This window comes from Trematomus bernacchii, unplaced genomic scaffold, assembly GCF_902827165.1.
Source record: "Trematomus bernacchii unplaced genomic scaffold, fTreBer1.1, whole genome shotgun sequence".
Lineage (NCBI taxonomy): Eukaryota > Metazoa > Chordata > Actinopteri > Perciformes > Nototheniidae > Trematomus > Trematomus bernacchii.
Genome location: NW_022987739.1, coordinates 11,768,267 through 11,784,297, shown reverse-complemented (window position 1 = coordinate 11,784,297; position 16,031 = coordinate 11,768,267). Strand labels below are relative to the sequence as shown.

Genomic DNA, 16,031 nt, shown 5'->3' with positions numbered 1-16,031 from the left:
AAATGCGTGTTTTCTAAATGGAGATTGGCTAAGCTAACGCAGTATATGCTCCGACCGTCCACACTCACAACAATGGCCTATACAGACATAAATAAAGCAGCGACTGTATTCGCCATGACACAGGCAGTCTGTGGTTTGTACTTGTTTAACTTTTGTCTAGTTTCTGAACATATATGAGGAGCTGTGAGCTCTGAGTGCTAACAGCTAACGGCTGTGTTGTTTTTCTGGGGTTCTCATTGAAGATGACGTCACGGCTCCGCCTACACTGCGTTACTATAGATACTACCCCAGTTCCTAAACTGTAATGGAAATGCGCCATAAAGTGAGCCAGTCCTAACGAGGCCTAGCCATACCGAGCGAGGCCGTGTAGTGGAAATGCGCCATTAGTGTGAACAGTCTGGGTCGTCACACATTTTAGGCTGCATCTTACGCAAGTCCAGGGAGTTGAAGGAATTTACATGTGTGTCCAGGTCCGCTATTTTCTCAGGTTATGTTTGGATCCTGTTATATGGTATACAAGCCCTTGGTAATGGATATTTGAAAGAGCAGGTTACGTTGCATTGTCATTCATCACTTTGGCTGAAACCTCTCTTCTCATGGCTTGTTAATTTATTGGAAAATATAAGTAATAGGTTGTTTTAAAATAGTAATAATTATTGATTTGATCTTTTTCACTTATTTGTGCTGGCAAAATATACATTACTTTGCCAACAATTAGCCACAATGGTAAACAAATAGTAGCCCGAGGGCCTTGGTGGGTTTTGGGCTTTTCCTGTTGACTCTCCAGCCGCTCATTTTGTGTCATTTTCTCTAATTTACCTTAGAGGCTTTCCTGCTATAATGGAGTCAAACACAGGGCTGAAATTAGGGATGAAAGGGTAATAGAATACTGATTAATTTTATAGTACCTGTTTAAGCTGCTGAGTGTGTTTATGTGTATTTGTGTGATTGTGTGTTGGTGTGTGCGTATGGGTGAAAGCAAGGGATAAGTGGATAGGTAGATTATCCTCAATTTGTTTACTATACGGAACATTGCATAATACAGAGAATGGACGCACGTGTGCATGTGTGTGTATTCACATTGGTGCATGTGATTGTAAGCCATGCTTGTGCACACACACACACACACACACACACACACACACACACACACACACACACACACACACACACACACACACACACACACACACAGACAACACAGGCTTATACACAGAGAGTCTCTCGAGAAGACAGAGGAGGGGTGGGTTGACCAGATGGAGCAGCTCGCTTCTTGCTGAGCGAGCTTGACGACAGCTGAACAGCTTGAGGTGTACCGGAGTGGCAGGCCGCAAAAACACACACACACACTGTCACATCTCATACATGACACGCATAATGTACGTACCAATACATGAATACACTACTGCCTTACACACTCATGAAGACCTGTCATGAAGTTACACACATGGAAAGTGATGCCCACACAAACACACACACACTCATTTAGTCATACTACACACTCAATACCATTCCATCATACAAGGCCTTCAATCTGGTCCAATTGACGTAATAAGCATGAGCTATATTGTCTCTGGTAGTAATGGCTTTTTGGCTACCTTCCCTCCCATCATCCCTATTTTCCTTTTTAGCTTTTCTCCCGTTTTCCTTTCTCTCCTTCTCTGTTCCTCCCTTGCCACAAATCGTGACTCTCCTCTCAGCCTATTCCCTTAGCTGTGATTAGGGGCTTTGGATTCCAGCCCGCATGCATTTCAAGGCCCAAAGGCTTTGGAAAAACCAGCCGTCTTTTTCAGTCCAATGAAGAACGGCGAGTGAGGTTGATCCAAATGTGCGACGCGAACAAGCAAACGAGTTGTACACAACTCTTGCGGTGAATAAGCAAAACAAAAAGAAACATAAAAAGCAAGAAAAAAAGAATTGGCCTCGTGGCTGAATGAAAGCCAGCACTCTGCCTGCCGCCAAGAAGATGAGCAGCTTGGTGGTGGTACGGCAGCCTGGCATCTCATCATTTTATGCTCCTTCTCAATTTCTGTTCTCTCTGTCACTCTTCTCCTACGATTAATTGTCTTTGTGTCATTGGAACCCTTAAGGCCCCTACACACCAGGCCGATATCGGCCGTCTTGCGTTGTTGGGCGAAAACGGGTTCCTTGTCGCCCAAAGTCAATTTGGTGTGTCCCGAACCCTCGGCCGTGACACGCCTTATTTGGCCTTTCACGATCGACACCCGGCCGATTCAACATGTTGAATCGGCCGGGTGTTGGACACAAGCTATCGGGCCAAGAAACCACTCTGATCAGCTGTTCAGCTAGCAAATGAGAAGCGAAACGGAAGTGAGGGACGTAAACAAACGATTTAAATGTCCTCTCTTACCTCCCACACATAGCAGGGACATCTCTGATATTGGCGGGAGCGTCCCCGGCTGTCCTCTGCTGAGAGCTCCGTGATTTGTTTGGTCAAGTCCGGTTTTTCATCTCATTGTAAATTTAGCAAGAAGTGGCCATTATTACATTGCTGACTCAATAAACTACACACCCGCCAGAACACTGCGATCATCAGATGCAGGTCTATTCACTGTGATTTTATAGTATGTCTGCACTTTATGTGCTCATTTCATCATGCATGTATTTTTATATTCTAAAACATGTTTTCGATGGACGAGAGTGAAAATGGAACGGCACCAGCTATTTGTTTGTATATCAGTCTGTTCTTCTTCTCTGTCTTCCGGTTGTTGCCTATTTTGAATGACGAATACACACTACCGCCGCCTGCTGGTAAGGAGAGTTATTGCCACTCACGCATGCGCAGTTCGTACGTGCTCGGCTGTAGTAAAGCGGTGTATTTCAGTGCGACACACGGCCAATACGCAGGAGAACTCGTCGATGGATCTGTCGGTGTCGGATGTCGGCGAGTTCTCTGGTGACTGCCTGGTGTGTCAGGGCCTTTATATGTTTTCCCACTGTTTTCTTTTAAATCTACCACCTTAATGTTTTAATTTTGTGTTGTTAAAAAGAGGCACGTTTTCACTTAACAAAGCCTCCATCATTCATATCAGAAGATATCCACCAATTACACTCATAAGATGATTTTCTGTGTCCCTGACCCGGAGTGAAAGGTGTGTTAAACAAGTTCAGTTATCTATGAAACATTTTGACACAAGCATGTTTTTGAAAAGCTGAACCAACGTCGGAAAATAGTCTAGATCTAACTCTTAAGGATTCAGGAGAAATAATGTTAATAATACTTATAAAAGTATTACTTTCAATGTACACTTTTTTTTTCTGTATAAAACAGCCTTTAAAATGGATACTTGGCCAGTGATGATGACTCACCATTGAACCACTTCTCATAAATGACAAAATATAGAAGAAATCCTTTTGTCCTCTCACTAGGGAACCAGCTGTGGCTTTGCGTCTTCCACAGTTTAGTGTTTACCTCCTGATAGCCTCTCAAGAGACAATCCTAAAATGAGAATGCAGGCTTTGGAAAAAAAAGAGAGCTAAAAACATAATGGAATCACCAGTGGCCAAAACCGTAATAGTCAAGTCCAAAACAACAACATATCCGTTTTGTGACTAAACTGAGGCCACATTTAGGCCTGTTTATGGATTACATAGTAAAACACATGTTAATCCATAACTGGATTTCAACAATAAAACATGTATAGGGTTTAGTTTAGGAGCTTATACCATCCCATGCAAAGTCGTAGGCCAAGATTCTGCCGGTTGCCTCTGGCTTGTAAATCACTGAAACTGAGAGGCTTCTAGTTTAATTCTGAGACAGGAGGTTCTGTTTCAGCGGCAAGCTGCTGATTCGAGGGGAGCAGGCATTACAGCACCCACCATCAATGCCAAAGTGCTCTTGAGCTAAGTGCTCAATGCCTGAACTGCTACATGAAGCATTGACTCTGCAGTGTGAGCTATCGCAAGACTTCTCTACAAGCCTGTCTGAGTATACATTGTTCTTCTGATCACTGTCACTGGCAGTGGCTCCACCGCCTTGTCTGGGCCCTAATGATACATTCATCTGTCTCCATTAAGTCCGTAAACCCTCCCATCTCAGACCTGCACCATCTCCAACCAGTCCCTCCCGTGGCTTCACCCTTGGTCTGTCTCCGACTGACTCATCTGTCGATCAGACTCTTCTGCGGGATGTGGTGTCTCCACTTGTGTGGTTTTTTTAAATCACTTTTTGATTATATTTGCAAAACATTTTTTATTTTTGTCTTCCTTACCCTTTTCCCCTGTTCACCAGCCAGGTTTCTCTACATATGAGTACATAATGTGCATGTTTGCATGTGTAAATATATGTCTCCTTGGCTGCGTAAGCATGTCACATTCCTTTTAAGTTAGAGCAGGAGGGTAGAGCAACCCCCCGCTTCTCTTTCTTTATTTCCTTTTCTCCCACTCACTCCGTGCAGCGTGGCACACAGCACAACAATACACAGCATGGGTGTGCAAAGTGGTAAAATGACAAACATACAGAGGAAATAAAAGACAGCGAGACAGAGAGAAAGGGATCTTGTTTATGCATTAGTTGTAGGACTTAAAAGCACCCCCTCCCACTCTACCACCACTTAAAATCAGCGTGGATACTGCAAGCAGAGAAACAAACAAACCCAGTACCCCCCACTCAGCCCTTCTCTACTATACTGGGGTGTTGCTGTTTTCAATTCTGCAGAATACATTTGCTTTTGTGTTCTGATATCTCTTAAAAATATGACATTGTATATGCACACCAAAGCATGAGTGTGACTCACACACATATAAAGTGTGCAAACACTCATACATATGCTCAGAGTTAAATCAGGCAGGGATGGATGGCTACAACGGTACCCTGCTGTGAAGGAATTTGTGCTGTAGAAAATAAAAAAGAGGATTTTAAAGAGGTTTACCAGCTGTCTGACCTCTCAACTTTGAACTCAACACCACCCCCCTTACCTCCCATCCCTCCCTGGGCCCTCAGAAATTCATTCTCAAGTCAACGGCATACAAAGTGGCTGGGTGTTGTGGGGGTGTAAAGGGATTGTGTTGGAAGGTCATTGGTTGAAGTGAAAGGGTCAGTGTAGGGGGGTTCAAAGGAGTGATTGCTGACTTTGTAGACACTCTAAAGATAATTCATGAGACACTTAACACACAAGCTGGAAAGCCATACATGTGTGGCAACTGTCTGTTCCTTTTTGTATGTACTAAGGTTTCGTGGAAACTCCAGCATGTTCATCATCAACGCGTTCTTCTGGCTTTTGCCCACGCGCATACCCGTCGTCCACAATTACCTTCTGTCTGTGGCACAAACAAACTCTTTATTCTGCTTGGCAAGAGGAAACTAGGGCCAGTTCACAACACAGGCCCTGTGTTTCAATAATTCACTGTAGAGGAATTCATTAATATGGATCATGCCACGTTATTACCTCCCACTGAATCCCCCCCACCCGTACAGCATCTGCCAACCTCTGGCTAAATGCTCCACAGGTCACATGAGGGCTTGAGCCTGAATGGTTGGCCAAAGGACACGAGACTTCTTGTACTTTGCCAGCTGATGGTTATCAAAAAACAAGGGGGGGATTTTTGTGGGAAATGTAACAGTCATGTGCTTCCAAACATCTAAAATGGTCCTTTTGTACTATTATTTCAGTTAACAGTTCTTTTGAATTAAAAAAAGCTTCAAAAGGCAAGTTGCTGTATGCCAACGTGACTGTCTATGGTGACTTCCTTTATTTGTTGCGGCATGGTGCTATGATCATGAGCATCATTCTATTTAGACATTTAAAATTCAATGTAGTTGCACCATTTTGATTCCACCCTATGATGGGTTTCATAGGGTTTTGTTTGTAAGGATGTGTTTTGTTTACTTGTAATTATGTTTTGCGAAATCATTGTTTGTTTGTAGTCCTGTCTTCTGTTCTTTCTTGTCTGGTTTGCTATACCACACCCTTTTGAAAAACAGGGCTTGTTTTCTTAGGTAGAAAGTGCCGAGTCAAAGTGTTGCATTTGCTGCTGTCTGTTCCCTGTGCCTTTTTAAAACAGTTGTCCTTCCCAGGCTTTCAGTGGTAGTGCTGGTGGTGGGACTGTGATGGGTGGACTGACAGGCAGAAAGACAGAGTGTGGGTCAACCTCGCCATCTGTCTCTGCTCTTTACAATGCTGTGTGATTGACAGGGGTACAGATACTCCCCTAACCTCCAGCCCAAACCCAATCCAACCACAGTCTGCTCCACATGAAGTTGCACAACACTAATTGCCATGGTAGCATGTTTATATTCTTTCTTGCACATTGAACCATATAATCAGATCTAGTCACTTCAAACAAGCACAGTGACAATGAAGCAATTACATGCCATTTGAACATTTGTGCCGAAACATACTAACTAAAACATTATGTATTAGAACAAAATGTCAAGTGGTGTATCTGTCTGCATCACTAGATCAATCATTCCCATGTTTATTCCTTGTTGAGGTCAATAGTAAGATACTAGCACAAAGATGTACACAATAAAATACCCCATCCCCAAACATATTTGGAAAAAGTAAATCTTAGAAACTCTGGCTAGTTCAGTGAAGTAAAATAGTATTACTTAGCCCGCTGATGGGCTTTGACCCACTTTCAGAGGCAAATTACAAGGATTTACTCCATTTTCAATTAATTACCTGAAAAGAGTAGCCTGAAAAAGATGACCCCCCTTGATGAAGAGAGGGTTTGTTATCAACAGTGCCAATAGAGTTTCCCCCCGTGTGTTCAAGTGTGTGAGCTCCTCTATCAGTGAGTCTTTGTGTGTCAATGCACTAGTTTGTGTTTGGCTCTTTCTCTTTCCCACTCTTGAGACACACATACAGGATTAATCAAAAAGCTGCCAGGACAAAAGGGACCTTAGATAGGAGCATTGAAAAAGCAGCCTTGCTTCAGAAGAGGTTGCAGGCTCGTATTATATGATACTGAATGATCACTACCAAAGCGACTAAGAATTATATTCTAAAACCTGAAAGGGCACAACATGAAACTAATTTATTTTGCCTGCTGATGGCTGAGAGTCTTGTCTAAGTTTAAAAAAAATAGAAAAATTGAGATTGGTAAATGGACTGCATTTATAAAGTGCCTTTTTACTTTACTGGACAAAGCTTTTTAGAATTTGCTTCAAATTCACACAAGCACACCCACATTGATAGACTGATGGTGGTGGAGCCGCCATGCAAGGTGCTGGCCTACCTGTCCGAGGCAGCTTGGGGTTCAATGTTTGCTCAAATACCCTTCCTCATGCATGCAATAGGAGTAAAGGATCGAGTTTGTAATTTAAAGGACAACCCGCTTTACCTACTCACTGAAATGTATTAAAAGATAATGATACTTCAGAGTATAGAATGTCAGTTATCTATTATTGACTCTCTTTCTAGAGGAAATATTTATCAGGTCCACATACTCTATGACCAGTCCCTAAAGTTGCACAGGAGAGTCAGCAGAAAAATCCTAAAATATCCAGGTTTCCTTTTTTGGAATTTGCAACAATGTTACTCAAATTCCAATATACTAGGCAGGTAAAAAAAAAAAAAAAAACCTTAGCAGTCATATTGCCCCCGATGGCTCTGTGATAGTATATCTATTTGTTTTATCATTTATCATGCGGAATTTATAGTGCAAATACTATTTTTCAGCAAACACGATTTCCTTAAAAAAAAGTTAAAAACATCAATCCTTAAAATAAGCTCTCATGTTGTATTTAATATTTTAAAACTTTTTAAAGCAAAGGGCCAAAGATAGTTCAATTTCACTCAGTTGTGAAGTTTCTAAAATGGCAGCAGTTATGTTGTTGTGTAGGTGTAACAGTTTTTAAAAATGGTATATACTATCTCCTTTTGGAAATGAGACTTCTCAAACCACACAGCAAATGTTTCACAGTGAGCCCTGCCAATTACACGGAGGAGTTTTGGAGCCATTTTCTAAACACCCTGGTCTGCCAGTCTTTCCCTCCTCCGCCTCCTCCTCGATCACTTAGAATAATCTCATTCCCCCCAACCGCAACCCACTTCCAGGATGAATATGAAACGCTCTTCCACAACTCTCCCAGCTGTCCTTCAAAAACTTCTTCCCCCCCCCCCCCTGTGGTAATATTTAAAGGGCGTTCAAGCCTCTGGCCAGTTAGTTCAATGCTTGTCAGACACTATTGTCAGAAGTCCAAAAACTGATGTCACCCCTTTTACCCATCCTTACACGTATTTCAACCATCACAATCCGACACACATATACACACCACATCCCCAACCCACACTGTCCCTTTATTGTCAATGACTGTCTCACATCCCCTGGCTCACCTCTCTTCTTGCAGCTATCAACAGTGACCTGTGCTGTGTCCTATAATTAAATGCTTCCCCATATATAATATCCAGACTCTTCCAAGACAAGGTGATTGCTATGACAGACAGTGCCACCTGTAACCTTTGGCCAGTACGATCCCTGGCAGCCAGTGCTACAGACCAGGAGGGGCACAACATCAAAACAAGTGTCCTCTTTGTGTGTCAGTGTGTGTGCGGATTCCGCCTGCCAACTTGTGGAGTCACAGTATGGCGAGGTTGCACAGGAGACAGATAGTGTGTCACCCCTCTGTGGCAAACAAAATGGCTGTGCAATAAAGTCTGCATTTAGGAGGTCATCTTGCCGTCCAAGCCTCCCAGCTGCCAATCGGTTTGCCCCCGCTGCATGACCCTGATGCTCGCTGCTGTGCAGTCAACCTCAGTCGAGGTGGATTTCAGCAAAAAGCCTCACAGCCCTAGGTGTTTATTGGAAGGACAGTGCATGCTCATAATGCTGAAAGTAAACCTATTTCCGACGATCGAAGTCAGAGCAACACCTGGAGATAAACAATAGGTTGAGGGCTTCTGGTAATTTGGTCTCAAATGTTTTTCTAAACCCCTAGTTCCTTTTAGGGTGTAGTCAGACAGTCTATCATTTTTCCAATGTCTATGAAGGCTGCCTGAACATTGATCAGACAACATAACAACACACTGATGATTCAGAACCTTTGAAAAACACTTTTGAGTTTTGGACTGACTCATTAGAGGGACCCTTAGAATGCTATACTGTCATGCCAACAATCAGGCAAGAAAAGTTGGCAACTTCTACAAGATAGAAAAAACACTAGTGATTCAAAGTTCTTTAAAGCTAAATCTATTTTTAAAATGCAAACAGGAACTTGAAAGGCTCATAAAATCCCTGAGAAAGGTTATGGTACTCCCAGGGGTATAGCAGATGGCCTACACACGTTGTCTCTGAGGTGTCAAGCACCATTTCTGGGCCTGGGAGGTTGGGAACAGTTGAGGGCAAAGGCCTATGGGAAAGCTACTCCAAGGAGAGGTTGCTAGGGCAGGGCGTTCTGCAATCTCTTAATGAGGTCACGGCGGCGCAGTCCCCCTACCTATGCAAACAACCTCCACTTCAGGCAAACAAGGGTTGCTCATGCGTTGCCTAACTGGAAATACTATACTATTTCTTATTTAATATTCTCTGAAGTTTATTCTGTGGGTACAAACGTTCAAATTATCAGTTGTTTGATTTGGTTGTCCTTGGATACTTGTCTTCCAAAGACCAAAGGTGTGAGAATGGAGACTCTCAATTAGATCTATCCTTTCCCTGGGATCTGATTTCTGTACCAAATATGTCAAATATGCAACTTCAAGGAAATAGTCACATTTGTTAGACTCTGATCCATGCAGACCTAACTACCAGTTGCATTTACTGCTGTTAATATTACAGACACTATCTTGCAACACGTATGAATATGTTTACCTCCCGTAAGCTCCCCTCATTCCACTGGGGTTTCCCATACACAGGGTAGTTAGTGACAGGTGTGCCTTGTTTTAAATTCCTCTGACATGGAAGAAGTGGATGGCAACGAAAGAGTAAAGCTAGGAGGTAGATACACACTGGAGCATTTACATAATAGTCCTGCAGTTCCATGCAAATTCATGTGATTCCCTACCAAACATCTGCAATGCAAGCATAGTTTAGTATGCATGAGTTCGAGGGGGGAAGGGAAGGAGAGAGAGGAAATGAGGGAGGGGAAGGGAGGGGGTTGGATGGCAAAAAAGAAAACAGAGATGGAGGGTTTGAAGGACGACTAGTTTGATCAGGAGGATATATTTAGAAACCAAACACACTTTCCTACAGACACACACGTACACAGCCTTTATCAAATACTGCCCATATGTTTCTCAAAATATACATAGCTTTAAGGCACCACAGGACAGGGTATGGTTTTCCCTTTTTTATCTCTCATAGTGCATTTTTCTCCAATATGTAGCCAGTATTCTGATACAGAAAGCTAAAAGGGTGCAATGAGTGAGAGAAAGAGAGGTTGGAATAGAGAGAGTGAGGGAAACCTTAGCAATGACATATGGAATCAATACTGTTAGGGTTTCAGCATGGTGAAAAACAGATGGTTCCTGGAGACTTGTTTTATAACTGAGGTTGGGCTGTGTTTTTGTGTGCCTTTTTTGTGTCTGGATAAATCTCTGCTTCTCACATACCTCATTCACACCAACGGTGTTTCAGGGCCGGTTCGGAGCTGGAGCTTGAAAAGCACCGGGTTTTCCTGTTCACACCGCAGCGGAGCAGCCTCTTAGCTCCAGAATCCGGTTCGTTTCAAGCACTAAAAAATTGTCCGGCTAGAGCAAAAGCACCGCATACGTCACGCTTACGTCGAGGCGGGGGCAGGGGCGGGATCAACTCCTGAACAACAACAAAAAGCCCGCGTTTTATCCAGTTTGTACACAACGATGGAGAAACTTAACAAGCAGCAGTGGTCCACTGAAGAGACCATTTACCTACTGGTCTTCCATTTCGTTTCGACAGAGCAAAACCAAAACGATTAGCACTTCAACACAATCGGCCATTGCTGTTGTTGTCGGTGTGAGCTGTGAGGGGTTTCCGCGCGGTTTGGCTTTATGAAGCAGGCACGCAAACGGTTACGTCATGACGCAAACGATGACGCAATGACGCAGCACCAGTCGGACTCTGGGCGGTGTGAAAAGAGCCGGAACTAAACCGAAGAACCGGTTCTGAACCTGAAAAGCTCTAGCACGGAGCTTGAACCGGAGTTGCGTTGGTGTGAATGAGGTAACAGACACACCATTTACACACATAAATAAGTTTACTCTAAATCATTAATCGTTGGAATGCCAAATGCACACATATAAATTAAATAAAACATGGTATCACATGCAAATAAAAACCGCTACACATAAAGAACTATATACATATTTATGAACACAAAAACACATGGACACAATTGTTTAAAGAGGCTGAAATAAACTCATACGAATAACACATCACATATGGACACACTCTGACACACTAAAAGGTTATGCATCATACATCTGTGTGTTGTTGGTCTTCTGTAGGGTATGAATCAATAAAAGGCAGTAAACTGGCTGAGGTAAAAGCCTGTTACTCGGGGCTGGCGCATAAAAACTTCATCAGTTGAAGGCCGAACATAAACAGCAGCCAGCAGATAGCAGAGTTTAGAGAGGGCCATGAAAAAGGCAGTATTCGCTTTTAAAATAAGTGTTTTTCCATCATCCTTCACCAGAAAACAGCATAGCAATGACAATTGTCTTGAACTAGCTTATTATCATGACAATCAGCGTAACATGACAATTAGCTACTGCGTCACCCTCATTCCCTTTGTTTTACAAAATACATTAAGAGTGATTTCATGGCATTAGTGTGGATTCTTTTGCATTTCAAAATCCACACAATATTTCCTCTGAAGAATATTTTGTTTTCCTTTAAGTCGTTCATACTTACATCCATGTTCTGACCATGATGCTATCCAGTTAGCACACCTTTGGTATCAGAAGAACTGCAGCACTCAGAGATGTAGGGAGTGGAGCAAGTGTTGCTGGCCTGAAACATGTACACAAGAAATGACGAATGATGTACATGGTCATGCACAAAATATTCAGTTTTTTACCATCATTCCTCAAAGAAAATTACATGTCTAATGAATATTTATGCCACGTTACACTTTTAAAGTATTTTACTGGTGGTAGAATGTTATGATCACTGCTTACCTCTTTTTTTCCTTTATCCCCATCCTTGAAAAGCTTGGCGCTGCAATTTTATATCAACACTGTATGAACCAAAACAACCCTACCTTACTTTTCATAGTCCTCTACTGTTGTCATACTCTCAAGGGTGGGCAACACTGAGCTACCAGCATCACCCAATCTGATGTTTTCAAGAGTTGTTTTGGTATCGAGGAACTAATGTGTTGGAAATTTAGATTTTTCTGAAAGAATACCCATAATCTTTGTATTGCAATTTATGGACATATTTTCCATGACTTCCACATAATAATATAGGCATTCCTGGGGAATTATCAACATCCCTACCAGGCTGCTTCAAGGAATCAATATGTAGATGTTGTCCATAAACTCTTGTAGCCAAACAATGCATGAAAACATAAAGCAGAAAGTCCAACTTTTTGGGGGCTCAACAAACAGGATATATTATTCTTTTTGAAGTTTTAGACATCAGACACGCCGTTTTGATCATCAAGCTCAACTAGAGGGTGTTTTGTGTGTCCGTGTGTGTATTATGTGCACGCCTTTGCGAAGTGTGCTCACTGTTCACCTCATAAAAGGGATTATTAATGTGGTCCCTCAGGTGATAAGTTGTTGTTTTTCTCCTTGAATATACAAGTTAACATCTTTGCAGTGTGTGTGTAAGTGTGGGTGTAATAGTGAAGTGTGTAGGAGTTGATGGAAATAGCTTTGCGTCTTAAAGTCACTACTAGTCTTCTCTCTTTGCGGAAAATGGATGTATATACTTACCTGCTTCTTCCTTCCCTTTTTAAAATTCACTCTTTCTTTGTATTTGTTCTTGTCCCATTGTGGCTTGTGTGTAGATGTGCACACTTTCATATCTCTTGGTCCTTCTCTCATTTCATGCTTGTGGCGCTTATTCCCATCTCCCATTCCCTTCACTGCCGTTCTCAATCTCAGTAATCAAATGCATTAGTTTCAATATTGCATGGGGAAATGAGCTGAATTTAAAGCTTGACCATGTCAAAGTGAGAGTCCCTGATAGCCAGTGACTGCCACCACTCTTTGGAAATTGTGTTGCCATTTTGGATGTAATTACTGAAGCCTGGTGACTGTTTAATACCTAGAGTGATTGCCAGATATTAAAAGGAAGTTCGAGCTTCAATATATATTCATTGCCCATCAATGGGAATCACCTGGAATGTAATGGATAGACTTTGTCTGGGCTGTTAGTCTAAAACAAAAAATGAGTAGCACCAATTTCATTCCATTCAGAAAAAAATGCTTGAAACTGTTACAAAAAAAGGTGAAATACTTTTAATTCCACCTAATGTCAGAAAGGCTAGCGATAATTCTGTCTTGTTAATATTTATGACTTTAAGCAAATACTGAACATTAGCTTCCCATTTGAGATGCATGTAAGTTAATGTAATTTACTAGATTTCCAGAATAAATGAGTGAATTGCTGCAGTGCTAGTCATTTTGTCACATTGAATTCGCAAAACATGACCATTAGCAGTTTCCTCATGGCCATAGCCTTTACTGTGGAAGCAGCTGAGGTAAATGGTTTATCAATCGATCGGCCTCTCTGCTAGCAAGGCCAGCATTCTAAATACTCTATTTTTCCTCGGCCCATTTCTAGAGAAAAAGTATTGCATGCTTTAAGCAACATTTGACAGGTTTTCCAATTGGGGTATTAATGACAGGAAAGTATGTTGTGTTTTCAATATCATATTTTTCTTTTGAGTGAAGGACTGCTTTAGCAACATATTGGCATCTCTGTTTAGAATTGCATTTGTTGTTATTTAAAATAGAAATATAAGATATTATCCCTCAGGGAATAATGAAACATACATGTACCTTTCATTCTACACTTCTTCATCTGGCCTGTTCTTATTTTTTTATTTACAGTTCAGAAAGGGAATCATTGAGCTGTTTGAACAGTGTCTATGGTTAAACTGGAGCCCACACTTGGCCTTGGGTTATGTTTTGGGAGGCCGTTCAACATCAATAGCTATTGTAATTGTGTTGTGGAGTTTGTATAGCAACCAGAGGAGGAGATAGAAAGCCATGCCCTAAGGGTATGGTCATAAATCATAACCTAGGCACTTTGTGAGCGTAGATAGAATAATTCCCTACAGGCATGGCAAGACTCCCTCTACCTCCACCAATGTTTACTGTCGGAACAAAAGGGTCATCATTCAGATGTCTCCTAGATAATTTGATACTCCCCCTCGCTATTCATGTTTCTGTATTTCCCTCAGTTCCCACCAATGACATTACCTACCCCCCAGGCCATGAAAAATAAGGGAAAGGACCCACATGTTGGTCGTGTGTCTATAATATTGTGTTGAAAGAAGAGCTGAGCTACTGAAATACTCCCACTCTCTTCTGGCATGGCGTCACCACAAAAGACCTATTGTTGTTCCGTCCCTTTGGGTTCTTGTAAGTGCGCGCGTGTCACGTGTTCTTGAATTTCTCTATTTGTATTTTGTGGGGGGAAAAATTGTAGATTTACAGTGTATGTGTGCGTGGGTTTTGCTGCATGGCTTTGTGGTTTTATTTTAAGTGCGCCTGCTGCTGCATGTGTCTGTCTGTTCCATTTGGCCCTTTAAAGAGACTGGTGCTGTTGCTGTGAAGGGTGGGACGCTTGTATATGCCTGCTGTCTGAGGTGCTTGGTTACACTGCAATTAGCTGTGGTGGTCCGCCTCTCACACAAGGCCACAGTCACAAATGTAGCCCTGTTGAGCAGCTGAATATATTTAACTTTACACTTTAAAAGCTTCTTGACTTGATTGATAAAGCCACTCATTTTTTTGATTAAGGTGATTAACCTTTTTTGTCTTTTTGTTGAGATATACCCACACAGTTGTTGACCGTGTACTCTCTGCACAGTTTGTATCACTGTACAGTAGTAGCCTATTCACCACCGTGTGTGCAGGTAATTAATCTCACTTCTAGAGAGTCGCCCTCACCACTCGTGTGGGCTCAGCAGAGTAGCAGCATCATTGTAGCTGAGAGGAGTTCAGTGTCTTGCACAAGGACACTAAAGCAGATCAAATGCTGCCATAGGGCCCCTAACCTGGGACCTGTCATCTGGGTCCTCTAAGAAGGAACCGTTTAAAGATTGATTGCTGACACACCGTTTGCTTTTGTCAAGACATCGACAAACTCATTAAATTCATGTCATGGATCTCGCTTACTTCTCTCTTTCTTTGTCTCTCCATTCACATCTTTTAATTAAAGAGTATGGAACCTCTTGGTGGTGGCTTTGTGCTGCACCAGCCATATAAATGAGAGAAAAATGGCGTGTGTGTGTTAGGTGGAAGGCGTACCCAGTCTTTCTGTTTAGCTTGGCCGGATTAATGGCAATTTGACTAAAACAAAGAGACGCTGCCTGGAATATCATTGGGTGCCTGTGCAATTACAAGGGGAAAGAGATAAGCAAATAACGTCAAGATCCTGTGATTAAGACATTAAAAAAACTGTAGAAAACATTGACTCCCCTGCTAATCTAGGAGTTTCAAAGGGCCCTGGTTGAGAGATTGAGCGATTACAGGGTGTGGGGTATGCGAGCCCTTTTCACAGAGCGATCCCGCAATACTTCCATGAAGAAATTCCATTATTAATCTTGAACACATACGTTAGTTCTGTCACTACCTCCACAGCAAGGTGAAATAACGGCGCAACTGTCCCACCTTGAACAGGTTGTGTGAAAGAGGATTTTGCCTCCAACACCCTATTACCCTCCTTCCATTTATGTGTCGTCAGCAGCAGTGAGATGTTGTGGAAAGCGCAGCAGAATTGCCTAGTCTGTTTTCATCAAAAGACACATGTCCTGTGAATGAGGGCAGAACCTTCACCGTTTCACTGCAAGATGCTCAATAGCAATACAGTATGCTTGTTTTAGCACCATTATATTGTTTTCCCATTGGGACAATCAAATTATTATATTGCCGTACCTTCCTGGCACACTATGTAAATGCTACGTCATGTAACTG

At 42.2% G+C, this 16,031-nt stretch overlaps 1 protein-coding gene across 11 annotated transcripts in view; it reads left to right on the top strand.

Moving 5' to 3' along the window:
• ptprsa (protein tyrosine phosphatase receptor type Sa) overlaps positions 1–16,031 on the top strand; it is a 228,539-nt gene that overhangs the window by 85,455 nt on the left and 127,053 nt on the right. The gene's annotated exons all lie outside the window — the stretch shown is intronic.